The sequence below is a fragment of the Homarus americanus genome, unplaced genomic scaffold (assembly GCF_018991925.1).
Source record: "Homarus americanus isolate GMGI-L3 unplaced genomic scaffold, GMGI_Hamer_2.0 scaffold32583, whole genome shotgun sequence".
Classification (NCBI taxonomy): Eukaryota; Metazoa; Arthropoda; class Malacostraca; order Decapoda; family Nephropidae; genus Homarus; species Homarus americanus.
The window spans coordinates 35,665,738-35,677,993 of record NW_024713129.1 but is presented as its reverse complement, the minus strand read 5'-3'; positions in this window follow the sequence as shown (position 1 = coordinate 35,677,993).

Sequence of the window (12,256 nt, the reverse complement as noted above, 5' to 3'; positions counted from 1 at the left end):
CTCACTGAGTGGTCATGTAAGGAGTCTGGTCAGTTTATGTCTTGTCCAGGACTGACATGGTAGACGGGATAGTGTGTCTAATGTATGTATCTCTGTGCTTGTCTGTCTGTTTTCTTTTTTTTTTTTCTTTTTTATCTGTCTTTCTCTGTATGGAGTTATTTATCGGTATTTTTACTTTTTAAATTATATTTTTTCTTGTGGTTATGTGTGTGTGTGTGTGTGTGTGTGTGTGTGTGTGTGTGTGTGTGTTAGGTATTTTTTGTTGCTAAATGTGTTGGCTGCCACAGTAACATCAATAATCAAAATGTTCACTACTACAGAACACATCACACATATTCCTTCATACATATAGCATACTTCGTCACGCCATCATGCAACACCGCCACTGGCATCACAGAACCAGCAGGATACACCAGCCAGTTTGACTCCTGCCACGCATAGAACATAGTGTGAGCTCTACAATTTTGATGAGAATACAGTTACAACATAACCCTCATAAATTTCAGCGGCTGGTTTGATTCTGGAAAAATGTTACTGAATATAGTGTAGTCGTTTATCACCAACTCTGTAATAGTAAAAACGATGTCTAAACTTTGCAATGTTATACTTGAACATTTGTCATTGATAATATCCTTTAAAAAAGTTATATGATATACCATTGACGGGACGGGTGATGTAGTATGATTGTGCTAGTACACTCACTACCAATGTTTACTTTTCCCAAAAAGATATCACACATGAATGTTAAATGAGTATTGGCGCTTTCTTGTGAATGAAATCAACTGTCGTGTGAGTTAGCGTAAAGGACTCTACCATTCATGGACTTAGATTATTGGGATTGTTATTGTCAGGGTGTAAAGCCTTCAGTGAGGCGAGGGGCAAACATTCCCAGGAATATTTGACAGGAATGGGATTGCCTGAGAAATTCTGTTTTATATATCTGTGTGTGGTGAACGAGGCCTGGGGGAAATTTTGCACAGCGCTAAGATCTTAAATGGGAACAGTTTCTACAGTGTGTGTGTGTGTGTGTGTGTGTGTGAGGAGGCGGTGTGTGGGTAAGTGTGGGTAGATGTGGTGTGTGGGGGTGGGGATGAGTGGGGGGAGTAGGAGTGGGTGGTGTGTGTGGGGAGGTGGGGTGTAGGAGTGTGGGTGGGTGTGTGTATGTGTATTTACACACACACATACACACACACCAGGCCATCCCTCGGCACATAACCTGGAATTTGGCGTCCCAATTGCACTCGAAACCTCTGCAACTCACTGTAAGAGATCAATCGATTGGGCTTAATGTAGTAATGATCCTTAACGTGGAGCAATCTGAAGTATGGAGATTCTCATGCTGCCAATTTCCTCATCTATGACATGGTTGGAGTTGTTGTATATAGCTGTTATGTAAACGGATAGAATAAATGGTAGAAAGGATCAGAGAGAGAGAAGAGAGAGAGAGAGAGAGAGAGAGAGAGAGAGAGAGAGAGAGAGAGAGAGAGAGAGAGAGAGAGAGAGAGAGAGAGAGAGAGAGAGAGAGGCCAAAAGCTGTGTATATCTGCTGTACCATTACCCTCTTATGTATCTCAATAAATAATCTTACTTCAGCTCACACTTCCCTGTTGCTCTCATGACTATACTCACCATCTCACGTCAGAAGCTGATGGGAAGTTAAGATGTTTTATTCAATAATTATTGATGAATAAAGTTCCCCCTAAGACTCTGAACGTTCTCAATATATGAAGTGACCTTCTTCAAGGCAAGACACCGAGACGTAATACAGGTAGACTTATACACTATGGAGGAAAACCAATGACATGTTGAGGGATGCGATGAAGATTAGCTCCCTTCGGTTTATTTAACTTAACGATTACCTATCATAACGCAAATCTAATCTAGCCTAACCTAACCTAACACCGCCAAGGTATAGCGTCAGGGTGTTTAATCATTGAGCAAAATAAGCTAGAGTGACCCGTACAATATCCAGTCGATATTCAATATCTCGCAATGTAGTTCATGGATGTTGGCAACTTTGGTCTTGTAAACAACATCTCTAACAAAACCCCAGATGAAGAAATCCAGTTGTCAATCAATCAGTTAGTAATCAAGCAAACCGATTAATAATAAACTTTGATAGTTACTCTATCGTTTACACATAATTTTATCTTTATATCTTAATCAGTATGAAAAATATTAAAGAATCAAATCGTTCAGCTCTTATGAACAACCTGTATTATATAAGGCTTTACTCTCTTGACTCTTTGTTCCCTCGTCTATATTGTTTTTACTTATAGAGGCAATAAGTCTTCGTGAACAATTTTCGTATTTTGTTATGACGCCTGTGTAGCTTGGCAACCTATAGTGTTTTGTGTATACAGTGACAAGATACAAATACTGCAATTTGCAATGTAGAAGCGATGTTAAATACGTCTTTGGTATGAATATGACAGTCTACTCGTTAACCATTGTCGAGCTTCCATTTTCTTTAAACCTTATATCTGGTATAGACAAGATTCCCATATACGGAGTGTTTACTTCACATCTGCAGCTGTAGACCAGGTAGGTATTATAGTCTATCCCTGGGAGTTCTCTAATAATGCCATAGCGGAATATGGCGATAAACAGGTCTTGGTGTTTGATGTTAGATACTAATAAGGGACGTCCACACATTTTGAAGGCACGATGCATGTGGCTGCCGGCTACCACATATCTACGACTGATAACCCACAAGCATCGCTCCTGCTCTATTATGTATCCATAATTTGGCCATATTGCTGAAAATCCATATTATCTGACGAAACATAATGCCAAAAAACGAAACATGATGTCTAATAAACATCAATACTCATCTCACTTTATACAATAGTCTCCATATTCTATAATCAATTCAGGAAGAAATGTTTACTCGAATTTTGATTAAGTTTTCAAGCACTGCCAACCTAGAAGGCCGTATTCTACACCCAGAACTTAAAATAAAAAGGTCTGACTTTCATTAGCCTTTTGTCTCTATTCACAAACACTAATGTAAAATACCAGGAATTAGTTTAGGAATACTAAAAAATTCTGATTTTTTTATCATAACGCTTTCAGGGTTACAGCGAAGCCCTAAAGGTGACGTTTGGCGGCGTCACTTTTAAAATTTAGAAAATTGTTTATTGTGAGAAATTAGTATTTGTTTTTAGTGCTTTATGACCTTGTGGTAGGTGCTGCATAACCCTGTGTTTGATATGTCATGACCCTGTGTTTGTTCCTTCATAGCCTTGTATTAGTTAATTCATAACCCTGTGTTTGATACGTCATGACCCTGTGTTTGTTGCTTCATAGCCTTGTATTAGTTAATTCATAACCCTGTGTTTGGGATTATAATGGGGGGTTTTAAGAGTAGAAAGTATAGATAGAATATTTATAGTAGGAGGATGTAAAGACAGGAAGTTTGGTAGCGTCGCCGGTTAGTTATTTACACTTATTTATCTTATACGTTCTTAAGGGACAACTTCTCAAACACCACTTCGATACAACTATTTATTAATTCACTCAATGACACAGACACATTAATATCAATATTATATCGAAAATATTAGCACATTATGTTTACGTTACTCGACACTGTCTCTCGGACACAAACATGAAATGAATACACTTCCCACAGTAGGTAACTCACCCTTGGGATCGCCCTGACAAAGACTCACGTGTAACCTGACAGAGGCCCAGCGGGTGCTGGCTGGGCTGCCTCCTATGGGAGACTCTGCTTAGCTGGTGACGCCGGGGTCTGGTCGGGAAGTCTCCCTCCCGACCTGCGGGGAGGACGAGCGTGACTCTGTGCGAGTGAACAGAATGACGACCCGGCGGGAGAGAGAGAGAGGTCGGATGAGAATAATGAGAGTAACCAGAATAATCAGAATGAAATGAGGCCGTGGACGGGACTGCAGGGCCATTATATGGGGGAAAAACAGCCGGCGATTGACCCCTTCCAATTAACACTAAACTGGTTAGATCTGGACGCTGTGTTTGCCCAGGTGCGTGGTCATGCAAGGGTGTGTCTTGGTCAGGTGTGGTTTCCTTAACACGGTTATATCGTAGGGTTACTCAAGACTTGTACTTAGCGGCCGGGGTCAGGTCCCTTGGGTCCTGACCCAGGGTGTGTCAACTTGGTACTCGCTGTTATATGTGTTGTAAATCTCTGGGCTGTAAGCTGTGGTCTGATAATTATCAATCATTACAGGATCCGCAAACCTATGTTCGTTGTTTCATGACCCTGCCAGCCGAAGCAAAACCAGCACCAACATCAATGCATCGCTGTGTTAACTAAAAGGTTATAATCAACAATCAGAACTTTAACCCTTTAGTTTAATGACTTAACCCCTTAACTCATCGTAGTTAAGGGAATTGATCATCGTATTCAAAGGGTTAAATCATCGTACTCAAGAAATAAAATAATCGTGCAAATAGTGTCTTAATCAATGGGTTAATTTATTTGTACTCGGTGGATTGGCAGGCATCATTCTGTCGCACGCCTCTTGTGTCCATCCTCAACACCAACAGGTGGCTCTTCACTTCTTTCGTCGTTTTCTTTACTGTCTTGGGCGTGATCAGTTCCATTCTCATCTCCGGACTTGGATAGTCTAGGAACTTTAATGTTACTTTTTTTTTTACTTCTCATTGACTCAGCTCCTAAATTTTCCGTGAGTTTACTTTCAGGATACTTTAAAGAACAGTTTTAACTATCCATTTTTTCTTATAATTTTCTTAGTTTAATTAATTATCCTTCTTACGATTTTCAAAATAAAGTTCTGGTGTTCAAAGCTATAAATTACTGAAAGAAAACTCCTTGTTATTTTTTATGCTGATATCCTTCTAAATTTCTCTGACTTGATTTCCATTTTGCAATACGCGAAGTGAATATTGAGTCCACAGTACCAGAAGTACTTTAAGGCGTTATATTTATCACTAACTTTATATGTATTTATTTCAAAGTGCTATTGACTTGTGTAATTAATGGCTTCATTACCCGCCCTAAATCTTTACTTGTTGAAGCATAATAATAACCTTACTACACACTTAAAATACTTACTTACTGAGCGTAAGAATACATAATGAAAATAACGTTGGCCCCATATTGATAGTCCAGTCAAATTAGCACGAAAACCAGCAAATAGCGGGAAAAAATATAAAAAGTTTAAATTTTGCACACATAATCCTGAAGGCTATTCAAATAAAGATCAGAAGAGTTCCCCTCCGTCCGACTGCAGCAACCTCCCTTTGGGGGGGGGGGGGGTGGAGGCAAACCCCCCTAACGGGGCATTTTTACTACATTTTCCTTATTGTTTGGAAAACGGTGCATCGGACAAAAAAGTTTATATGAAAAAAAATGGAAATAAAATTCTGCACAAGATTGTCTAAATAGATTTTTAGCCCTAGGAGTTATAGTTTTTGGTGTTAACAAGACCAGAGGTGGAAGGCGAGTTTGAGAGTAGATCAAGATATTTCGGTCTCGCGCTCAGTTTCCCATCAATAACTCTCAAACGACTAATTTCTCATTAAAAATGGTCATAAATGAAATTGTAGAGTCGGAAGTTCCTTACTTGGGTAGATGCGAGATAAGTTTTTATGAAGTTATAAATGTTTTCTATAATTCACTTTTCTTTCTCAGATGTGAATGAAATTCCAGTTATTCAGAATGAGATCAACAAGCAATTGTTTTTGTTGCAGGAAGAGTTTAAATGAGGGTAAACTGTGAATGTGAAGGGTGGCATCCACAACTTTACACGTGTAAGTCAAATCCGAAAAGACGGTAATTTTGAGATGTTAAAGAAAGTGGACACAATTGAAATGCATAAAGTTTGCAGACGTCAGTACATTAAGGAGAAAAATATAGCCAGAGATAAAAAACAAAAATTCAATTCTTAAAACAAAGTGTATTTTGCGGTCCAAAGAAAATCTTTATAAATATATATATATATATATATATATATATATATATATATATATATATATATATATATATATATATATATATATATATATATATATATATATATATATATATATATATATATATATATATATATATATATATATATATATATATATATATATATATATATATATATATATTTTTTTTTTTACATTGTGGGGCATGGATCGTTCACTGACCCTCGGCCGGACGTCAAAGATTTGTTTTATATATTCATTTATTTATTTTTAGATTGCGGGGCGTAAAAAAAGTAAAAACAAAATTGACGAGGTCAGTGATCGATCGATCGATCTATCCTGAAAAAATTGGCGACGCTGGGGGCTACTGATCGATCGATCGATCGATCGATCCCTCACAATCTAAGAAATAAACAAATAAAATTTTCTTGGACCGCTCCGGCCGGGGGTCAGTGATCGATCCATCCCCGACAATTAAAAAAATATATATATATTAATAATAATAAAAACAAATATGTGTTGGCTACGGCCGGGGTGTTAGAGATCAATCCATCCCCACGATCTAAAAAAAAAAAATCTTTTACGGCTCCGGCCGGGGGTCAGTGAACGATCCATCCCCTACAATCTAAAAATAAATAAATAATTAATAATAAATCTTTGATGGCTCCGGACAAGGGGTCAGATCGATTAATCTATCACTGACCCCCGACGGCGGGGCCGTCATGGATCTATCTTATTTTTCTTTTTTCTTTTTTTATTTAGGATCGATCTGTCGATCACTGAACCCCCGGCGGCGGCGCCGTCAGGGCTCTATCTTTTATTTTTTTGTAGGATCGATCGATCGATCACCGGAACCCCCGGCGGCGAAGCCGTCAGGGATCTTTTAACATATTTTTTGAAGATCGATCGATCGATCGATCACTGACCCCCCATCAACGATTTTTTTTTTTTTTAGGGGGATGGATCGATCGATTAGTAACCCCCGGCAGCGGCGCCGTCAGGGATATATCTTTCTTTTAGATTGTGGGGTATGAATCTATCTATCAATCGCTGAATCACTTACAACTCAAACTGTTCGTCTGGCATCGAAATCATAATTTTATGCCAGTGAAATAATGACGTTGTAATTCTGTAGTGTTAACATTGTATGATATGACAGTGTTGTATGTGTCTGATAGTGAAGATGGTTCTTAGGCTGATAGTGAAATGAGTTAAGGTGATAGTGAGGGTAGTGAAGATGCTGGGATGATAATGAGGGTGATAGTGAAGATGTGTTAGGATGATAGTGAATATGTTTGAGAGTGAGTGTGAAGATGTGTGAGGATTATAGTGAAGATGTGCTAAGATGATTGGGAAGATGTTTGAGAATGCTATTTAAGGTGTGTGAGGATGATAGTGAATATGTGTGTTTAGATGATAGTGAAGTTGTGTTTAAGGATGATATCGAAGATGTATGTTAGGGTAATTTTGAAGATGTGTGTTAGGATGATACAGAAGATGTGTTAGTGAAGATGTGTGTAAGTATGATATTGAAGATGTACAGGGTATCTTAGGATGATAGTGAAGATGTGTTAGGATGATAGTGAAGATGTGTTTAAGTATGATAGTGAAGATGTGTGTGAGGATGATAGTGAAGATGTGTTAGGATGATAGTGAAGATGTGTTTAAGTATGTATTGAAGATGTTTGTGAGGATGATAGTGAAGATGTGTTAACATGATACTGGAGATGTGTTAGGATGATAGTGAAGATGTGCTTAAGTATGATAGTGAAGATGTGTGTGAGGATGATAGTGAAGTTGTGTTAGGATGTTAGTGAAGATGTATTTAAGGATGATAGTGTAGATGCGTGTGGGGATGATAGTGAAGATGTGTTTAAGAATGACAGTGAAGATGTGCTAGGCTGTATAGTGAAGACATATTAGGCTGTATAGTGAAGATGTATTAGGATGATAGTGAAAATGTGTCGAATTTTTCACTTTACTCCTTTCACCATTCTTCCTCTTCTTCTCCCTCCGTCACTCTCTAACTCCCATTCGTTTCTCCATCAATTTTTACTTTCCCTGTGTGTGTGTGTGTGTGTGTGTGTGTGTATGTGTGTGTGTGTGTGTGTGTGTGTGTAAGGCCTATGGCTTGTAGGCCTGTGAGGAGTGAGACTTGTCAGTATACAGTCTCACTAAATATTAATTTGCGTTGTAGTTATTTAAAGTCCTGTTGATATCAGTAGAAAGCCTGAGACTGTCGATAATTATGGTTCCACTTATTGTTCACGTCTTCCACAAAAGGGGATAAATTATACACAAGATTAGTGTGTATGTACAGTGTGATATTTACAAGTCCAAATACTGTACAGTTAATTAGATTGGCCCCGTGGTCTGTCCTGGGAATGTTCTTAGTGTAGGTGGTCTAGTACTTGAGGTGGGCTGTGTTAGACAAGGCGAACTAAGGTGGTCCAAGTATAGATCTTAACTCAGAGGTGTCCAGTTAAAGACTAACTAAGGGCACGGCTGAGACACGCCCGTAGAGAGTAATTCCGTCACTCGTTACGGGAGCGATCTATGAGTCAAGCGTCTAGAAGGTTCCTCGAAGGAGGAAGTAGTCAACCCTTCGGAATGTCAGGTAACTACAGTCAGCGGTGTTTACATAACGTGTATAAACATCCGGCTGGTAAATGATCCCTTTGACCCATGAATCACTCTTAACTGGTGGTGTAATTATCTATATATTACTTAACTATCTAACATACTTGACTCATTGCAAGTGTAAAGCAAAGTATCCATTTACCACAAATGAGCAACCTATTTAGTGTTTAAAGAATTACCTACTACTTAGAGAGGGTTGCATCATACCGCGACACTCAGACAAGAAGAAACATCCTTTCGACTGAAGCCGGGTGCTTAAGAACACAAGAACACAAGAACATAAGAATGGAGGAAACTGCAGTGAGCCGATTGGCCCAAATTGGCCAGTCCCATTTACACCCAACCCCTATTGCTCATATATCCATCCAACCTATGTTTGAAGCTATCCAGCGTATTCGAGTTAATGATGATATTTGGTAACTTGTTCCACTCATCCACTTCTCTATTTACAAACCAATGTTTGCCAATTTTGCGCCTAAATCTAAATTTGTCTAATTTAAAACAGTTGTTACGAGTTCGCCCCTGGTTGGATAGTTTGAGTACCTTTGTAATGTCCCCTTTGATCATCCCTGATTTCCATTTATACACCTCGATCATATCGCCCCTCACTCTACGTCTCTGTACTCAAGGTTCCTAATGCCCGGGATTAGCCTTGTCATTCTCCTCTGAATTCTTTCCAAGGATTCTATATCCATTCTGTAATACGGTGACCAGAATTGAACTGCCTAATCCAAGTGGTGTCTCACAAGTCATGTAACTAACACTCCTTTGTATGAACCCAAGTACTCCCTTAGCCTTGTTTCGAGCAAATACACATTGTTTATTTGCCTTAAGATTCCTACTTATCATTACTCCTAAATATTTCTCGCAGTCGGATGTCTCAATAACATCGTTGTTCATCTGGTATCTCGTTTCCCTGTTTACATCTACTATACTGAGTATTTTACATTTGTCCACATTGAATCTCATCACTAAGCGCTATAACCTTATAAACAACCTCTAACCTCTACAGGTCATTGAATGATGAAAGTTCAAAATTATACATCCTTGGTTGTAAGTTATATTGGTTACGTGTGTGTGTGTGTGTGTGTGTGTGTGTGTGTGTGTGTGTGTGTTTGTGTGTGTGTGTAGGGCCAACACATAATGCCATATATCACCAGAAGGAAAAGCATTAACAAGTCATTATCATAAATCTTTCCTCACCTCCTCCTTGCTTTCAGGAACACACGATGCTGTCCGATGGTACGAGAACATTGGTAGTGATTAGTATGTAAGATTCATCTCTCAACCTTATTGAACGAAGACTTGTTACCCGGGAGAAGCTTACGATGTGGGCACTGAGGGCCGATGGTACAGATGCCAACATAGCAGGCGTAACATTGACGGAGCCTTAAACCAAACGCCCAAGAGTTTGGACAACGTCGAGGAAGCTTTTTATTATGGTATACGAATCCGTGTAGTATCACCCTTATCATCATCAATAATAATAATAGTATACTAGACGTGTATCACCGTCATCATCATCAATAAAAATAATATAAACGTGTAGTATCACCACCATCATCATTACTAATAATAATAATAATATAGACGTGTAGTATCCCCATTATCATCATCTTTAATAATATAGACGTATAGTTTCACACCTCGTCCTCTATAATAACAGAGAGAAAAACAATAAATAATACAAAACAAAGAACAGTTGGTCATATATCCTATAATATTGTTCGCTATAATTACAAACCAGAAAAATGAAGTATAATGAAATTAGAGCAAAAGTATAAACATGATCATACAGAGTCTATAAATTATCATATAATCCAGAAAATAACAAAGATTTTTTTAATCACCTGGAGTATAAAATATCGACAAATTGTATGAAAAATTAGGTTGGTTTAAAATGAGAAGTAGAAAATCGGGGAATAATTGAGCAAGTCATTGAGGAAGTCTTCTGCAGGAAAATATGAAAATTACGAGTGTTTGACACAGTGTAATAATAATAATAATAATAATAATTAACGGTTTATTGAAAAAGTTCTGCAGCCCGAAGGCTGAAAATATACATTGGACATAAATGACTTATTACATACATTGGTGGTTTAACAAAAGCCTTCATTAGAGAAAGGTAAAGGAACATACAGTGAACATTCAGATTAATGTAGGTGTTGAACAGCAAAAACGTAGTGTAGTAACTCCCTCCCAGATGGTATTAGGAGGGACCTCACGTGGTGTAGTAGTTCCCTCACAGATGGTGTTATGAGGGGCCTCACGTGGTGTAGTAATTCCCTCACAGATGGTGTTATGAGGGGCCTCACGTGGTGTAGTAATTCCCTCACAGATGGTGTTATGAGGGGCCTCACGTGGTGTAGTAATTCCCTCACAGATGGTGTTATGAGGGGCCTCACGTGGTGTAGTAATTCCCTCACAGATGGTGTTATGAGGGGCCTCACGGTGTAGTAATTCACAGATGGTGTTATGAGGGGCCTCACGTGGTGTAGTAATTCCCTCACAGATGGTGTTATGAGGGGCCTCACGTGGTGTAGTAATTCCCTCACAGGTGGTGTTATGAGGGGCCTCACGTGGTGTAGTAACTCCTTCACATATGGTGTTATGAGGGGCCTCACGTGGTGTAGTAGTTCCCTCACAGACGGTGTTCTATAAGTGAGGTGTGGTCCCAGGCCTTCGTATCGTAGACGGATTAACACATCGCTGGCTGTTGGGTCGGGCCGTTATCACTGGGTACCTGGGACCTCACTGTGTGAAGGTCAACATGGGTACCACTGTTACTGTTGAGTTGTTCTCACTGACTTAAGCACTGTTCACCACTGTTCACCTCTGTTTAACACTGGTTCCCTTCCTTTTCCCAATGAAATAGTAACTTCTGGCAGAACATGTTGATATTCCGGTGGGGAGGAGGGTTCAGGGGAGGGAGTTGGTATGGGCCAACATAACAGTTGACCTGGCTGCTCTGAGAGGAGCGCCAGGTACGTCTTGACCCTTCGGTGGTGTTGTTTGTGTGTGTGTGTGTGTGTGTTTGTGTGTTTGTGTGTGTGTGTGTGTTTGTGTGTGTGTGTGTGTGTGCGTGTGTGTGTGTGTGTTGTGTGTGTGTGTGTGTGTGTGTGCGTTTGTGTGTGTGTGTGTTTGTGTGTAATAATAATAATAATAATAATTAACGGTTTATTGAAGAGCTTGGCAGCCAGAAGGCTGAAAATATACAGTTACATATGTGTGTGTGTGTGTGTTTGTGTGTGTGTGTGTGTGTGTGTGTGTGTGTGTGTGTGTGCGTGTGTGCACAGAATTTGGATAAAACAAAAATGCGTAAAGAAAAGAAGGCTAAGAACGATTATCCCATGTCTTACAACCCGTGGGTCAACATTATAAACAATCACCGAACAACAATATAACTGAAGTAGTTAATTTGTTAGACTGTTTCCCACTTCACAATGATTTCCACTAAGTTAAAGGAGGCAAGTCAGCCACGACCAGATGTCCATACAGTACTTGACAGTCACGTCGGGTTACTCGTTTTATTTTATGGAAAAGTGATCCTGCGAGTTACTCTTACCAAGTGATCGTGGGAATTGATTGTATATAAGGACGAACTTTTTAGAGTTTTGTTTAACCTTGAAAGTAAGATACATCCGCATACATTAATTGTTTTCCAGACACATAAACGAGGTTGGCTATTAAGGGAGGCACC